This window comes from Bos grunniens, chromosome 25, assembly GCF_055505025.1.
Source record: "Bos grunniens cultivar Pamir isolate PY7600 chromosome 25, Bosgru_T2T1.0, whole genome shotgun sequence".
NCBI lineage: Eukaryota > Metazoa > Chordata > Mammalia > Artiodactyla > Bovidae > Bos > Bos grunniens.
In genome coordinates this window covers 16034292-16040281 of record NC_141189.1, presented here as the reverse complement: position 1 = coordinate 16040281, position 5990 = coordinate 16034292, and positions in this window count along the sequence as shown.

Sequence of the window (5990 nt, the reverse complement as noted above, 5' to 3'; positions counted from 1 at the left end):
AATCTGTGAAAAAACACAGGCAAAGGTCCTCTCAAGATGCTTACATTCCACAGTGGGAGAATGGTCAATTTCTAATAAACTTAGATAAGGGTGGGCCCAAGGGTATCAGTTGTCTTGCTCAGAACCAGATAGTCCTGCTCAGTGAAAAATTGTCCTTTGTTCCCCATCATTGTCAGAATGCTCCATGGACATTCTGTAGGTAAAAATAGGTTTGTGATTGTCTAAGTACAGAACCTGGGTTTACTTTATATAGAAGCACAAACTTACAAGTACAGTTTTAATCCTGACCTTTCCAGGAAAGCCTGTGTATATGGAGGGAAGATTGTATTTTGTTTAGTTTGGAATTTTGCTGAGAATTGTTTGCCATTTTGGAAAATCACTGCATAAATGGCTACACTTGAATTTGAATCAGCAACACAACCCATCTGTGACAGCCTGAGTTTGTAGCTGCTCAGTTCAGTTCAGTCACTCAGTCATGTCCAACTCTTTGCGACTCCATGGACCTCAGCATGCCAGGCCTCCCTGTCCATCACCTACTCCCAGAGTTTACCCAAACTCATGTCCATTGAGTCGGTGATGCCATCCAACCATCTCATCCTCTGTCGTCCCCTTCTCCTCGGGCCTTCAATCTTTCCCAGCATCAGGGTCTTTTCCAATGAATCAGCTCTTTGCATCAGGTGGCCAAAGTATTGGAGTTTCAGCTTCAACATCAGTCCTTCCAATGAACACTCAGGACTGATCTCCTTTAGTTCCTTGCAGTTCAAGGAACTCTCAAGAGTGTTCTCCAACACCACAGTTCAAAGGCATCAATTCTTTGGCACTCAGCTATCTTTACAGTCCAACTCTCACATCCATACATGACTACTCGGGAAACCACAGCTTTGACTAGAGGGACCTTTGTTGGCAAAGTAATGTGTCTGCTTTTTAATATGCTGTCTAGGTTGGTCATAACTTTCCTTCCAAGGAGTAAGCGTCTTTTCATTTCATGGCTGCAGTCACTATCTGCAGTGATTTTGGAGACCAAAAAAATAAAGTCAGCCACTGTTTCCACTGTTTCCCCATCTATTTGCCATGAAGTGATGGGACCAGATGCCATGATCTTAGTTTTCTGAATGTTGAGCTTTAAGTCAACATTTTCACTCTCCTCTTTCACTTTCATCAAGAGGCTCTTTAGTTCCTCTTCACTTTCTGCCATAAGGGTGGTATCATCTGCATATCTGAAGTTATTGTTATTTCTCCTGGCAATCTTGATTCCAGCTTGTGCTTCATCCAGCCCAGCATTTCTCATAATGTACTTTGCTGCTGCTGCTAAGTCACGTCAGTCGTGTCTGACTTTGTGCTACCCTATAGATGGCAGCCCACCAGGCTCCTCCATCCGTGGGATTCTCCAGGCAAGAACACTGGAGTGGGTAATGTACTCTGCATATAAGTTAAATAAGCAGGGTGACAATATACAGCCTTGACGTACTCCTTTCCCTATTTGGAGCCAGTCTGTTGTTCCATGTCCAGTTCTAACTGTTGCTTCCTGACCTGCATACAGATTTCTCAAGAGGCAGGTCAGGTGGTCTGGTATTCCCACCTCTTTCAGAAGTTTCCACAGTTTATTGTGATCCACACAGTCAAAGGCTTTGTAGCTGCTGTGTTCATAGAAATTCTAGGGAATTCCTTAGCAGTCCAGTGGTTAGGACTTTCACTGCCGAGGGCGTTGGTTCAATCCCTTGTTGGGGAACTAAGATCTTGCAAGCCACTCAGCATAGCCTAAATAAATAAATAACATTTTTTTTAATTTTTAAAAATTAAAAAAGTTAAACAAAAAATCCTATATGTGAAGTGTTAGTCACTCAGTCATGTCTGACCCTTTGCAACCCCATGGACTGTAGCCCACCAGGCTCCTCTGTCTGTGGAATTCTCCAGGCAAGAATACTGGAGTGGGTCGCCATCCTTCCTCCAGGGGATCTTCCCAACCCAGGGATTGAACCCAGGTTTTCCCGCATTGCAGGCAGATTCTTCACCATCTGAGCCAGCAGGGAAGCCTTTTGTGTAGGTGCAAGCATATTTCTATATGAACACTTCACTAAATCCTTTGGCAAAGCCTTACCCAAGCATTTACATATTGAGATATACATTTTTTTTTTAATTTAAAGCATAATATACACAAAGGTGCACAAATCTTAAGTGTAAGCTGAATGAATTTTCATAAAATGAACACACCCACACAACCAGTATCCAGATCAAGAAACCAAAGCATTTCCTAGAAACCTCTTATGCACCTTCTAGTCACCACTCTTCCCAAAGATAACCACTAGTCCAATGTCTAACATTACAGATTAGTTTTGCCTCTTTTTGAACATAATACAAATGGAATCATTTTGTACACACACACACACACACACACACACACACACACATTTTAACATCTGCCTTCTTTTGCTTCAAAATTCACTCATTGTTGCCTATAGCTGTAATTTTTATTCTAAGGTACGTACAGGTTACCACTGGATACGTATTTTTAAGTTAATGACTTTGTCCTTTAAATTGTATTAAGGGTTAGTGATTTTCAGAAAATAGGATTGTAGATGGGTTATTTCTCTACTCATTTATTTCGTCATAGTAAAAGGAGCATATATTCAACACATTTATTCTAAAAGGTGTGCATTAGTTCTTTTTAAGACATTTTTTATACATTTATATTTTTAAAAGATTTATTTATGCTATTTTTGGCTGTGTTGCTTCTTCATTGCCCTATGCAGACTTTCTCCAGTTGCCATGAGCAAGGGTTATGAGGTTTATTGTGGTGCACAGGCTTCTCATTGCATTGGCTTCTCTTGTTGCAGAGCTCGGGCTTTAGAACTTGGGTTCATTAGTTGTGGCACATGGGCTTAGTTACTCCTCAGCATGTGGGATCTTCCTGGACCAGGGATCAAACCTGTGTCCCCAGCATTGGTAGGCAGATTCTTAACCACTGGACTGCCAGGGAAGCCCGTGTGGATTAGTTATGGAAGGCTGACACTCAAAAATTATCTGCAGCCTCCTGAGTTTTATCCTCTGCTCCTTTGCACAGTTGTACTGACTGATGCACAATCTTCTCCTTCCCCCAAACCCTTTTCCTTCAGTTCTTAGATGATTCATCACTTTTTCTGAGAATTTCTCTAGCTCTGCTTATGTCCTTTTGGGGAATCTGTATATAAGCTGAGTTTAGCATTTATGTCACTATGCACCATTCTGTTTGCTTGTCTCTCTGTGGACAAGGACTCTCATTGTCTTGCTTGCCATAGTATTCTTTTGTGTCTGGCATGTGGTTGGCATTTTAAAAATGTGTTGAACAAATAAAGACATGTCATCCCATATTTAGAGCCTTCTTGACCAGCCTGGGACCTTGCCTCCTTCACCTAGGCCTCTTTCTCTAGGACAAAGGTCTTGGCATATGAGTGTGGTTTTCTTTTTTTTCAATATTTATTTATTTATTTGGCAGTGCTGGGTGTTAGTTGTGGCCTTTGATCTTCATTTTGGCATGCAAACTCTTAGTTGCACCATATGGGACCTAGTTCCCTGACCAAGGAATGAACCCAGGCCCCCTGCATTGGGAGCATGGAATCTTAGCTACTGCACCACCAAGGAAGTCCCTGTGAATGTGTTTTCTGTGTGTCATGGACCTCCCTGCCCCAGCACCGCTACTGATACCATTATCTCTCTTCCTTCCCACCTATAATATTAGGTGCACCCATTTCTAAACTTGTATTCTGAGTGTTGTCTAGAGCTGGCCGTCACCTGAAACCACAGAAGGCCAGGAATGGCTTTGAGACAACAGGGCAGCTGTCCAGCACAACATCCTCCACTTTGGTTGAGTCAGCTTCCTCACAGGCACCATCTGTTCTCATTTTTTATTCTTTTTCAGGTGTGATAGGAGTATTCAAAATGCCTTTAAGGAATATGTCCGCAATAAAGATTTTAAACCTCTCTCAAAAATGGCCTACTCTCTCTGAAATATTTTCATATTAATTGCAGTAGGAACTTTCAAGATCAGATATTCCATTTTCTTTAGTACAAAAACACTGGTATTTCTGTTGGTGATGGTGCAAGTCCGGGTGCAACTGGGAGAGAGAATCCACACCGCAATTTCAACAAGGACGAATTAATTATCAGGAATTCCTTGGTTGCCTAGTGGTTAGGATTCTGGGCTTTCACTGCTGTGGCCCAGGTTCAATCCCTGGTCAGGGAACTGAGATTCTACACAGCCAAAGGGGCAAAAAAAAAAAAAGAGAGAAAGAAAATCAACTATAAAAGTGAAGTGAAAGTCACTCAGTCATGTCTGACTCTTTGCGACCCCATGGACTGTTATAGTCCATGGAATTCTCTAGGCCAGAATACTGAAATGGGTAGTCTTTCCTTTCTCCAGGGATCTTCCCAGTCTATGGATGGAGTGAACCCAGGTCTCCTGCGTTGCAGATGGATTCTTTACCAGCTGAGCCACAAGGGAAGCCCCAACTATAAAAGGGAGTTAGAGAAATGAGGGATTGGATTATATATTAGTTTCCTAGGGCTGCCATGACAAATTACCACAAACTGAGTGCCTTAAGACAACACAAGGACTTTCCTGCTGGTCCAGTGGTTAAGAATCTGCCTGCCAATGCAGGGGACATGGGTTCGATCCCTGGTCCAGAAAGATTCCACATGCTATGGGGCAACTAAGCCTGTGTGCCATAACTACTGAAGCCTGTGTGCTCTAGAGCCCGTGCTCCCCAACAAGAAAAGTCACTGCAATGAGAAGCTCTCGCATCACAACTAAAGACTAGCCCCCACTCTCCACAACTAGATAAAGCCTGTGGGCAGCAATGAAGACCCAGTGCAGCCAAAACTAAAAATAAATAAATACAATTTTAAAAAGACAACACAAACCTATTCTGGAGACTAGAATTCTGAAATCAAGGCATCAGCAGGGCCATACGCCCTTTGAGATGCTAAGTAGAATCTTTCCTTGCCTCTTCCCAGCTTCAGTGTTTGCTGGCAATCTCTGGCCTTGGATTTGTAGATGCATCACTCCAGTCTCTGTCTCTGTTACCACAAGGCATTCTTCCTACGTGTCTCTCTGTGTATCTTCACATGGCCTTCTCCTTTCCGTGTATCTCTGTTCAAATTTCCTTCTTACAAGGACACCAGTCATTGGAGTGAGCCCCTCCCCCTGCCCCAAATCCAGTATGAGTTCATTGATTATATCTGCAAAGAATCTATTTCCAAACAAGGTCATAGTCAAAGGAACTAGGGGTCATTTGGCAGTGCTAGATCTTAATCTCAGCTCGTGGGATCTTCTAGTTGCAGCACACAGGATATTTAGTTAGGGCACGTGGAATCTAGTTCCCTGACCAGGGACTGAAGCCATGGCCCCTGCATTGGGAGTTCAGAGTCTTAGCCACTGGACCACCAGGGAAGTCTCTTGAACATATCTTTTTGAGGGACACAATTCTGCCCACTAGAGATAGTAAGATGTAGAGAGAATTCTACAGAATATAGGAAGAGTGGATCTGAGAGCAGCCACTAGGGCTTCCCTGGTGATTCAGTGATTAAGAGTCTGCCCTCCAAGGAAGTGGACTCGGGTTTGATCCTGGTCATGGAACCAAGATCCCACCTGCTGCGGAGCAACTAAGCTCATGCACCACAACTACGGAGTCCAAGCACCTTAGAGCTGGCATACCACAGCTAAAGAGAAGCCAAGCATGGCAACTAAGACCCAACATAGCCAAGTAAATACATAAATAATCCTGTTAAGAGCAGCCATTGTCCCTCAGCTGGAGATACTGCACCCAAGAAAGAGCCTCTATCTGGGCCTCCCAGGGGCTGAGATCCAGGATTTTGAAAAGTATTTATCTATCTATGGCTGCACTGGGTCTTCACTGCTGCATGCCAGCTTTCTCTAGTTGCAGTGACTAGGAACCGCTCTCTTGTTGTAGGGTGCTGGTTTCTCATCCTGGTGGTTTCTCTTGTTGCAGAGCCGG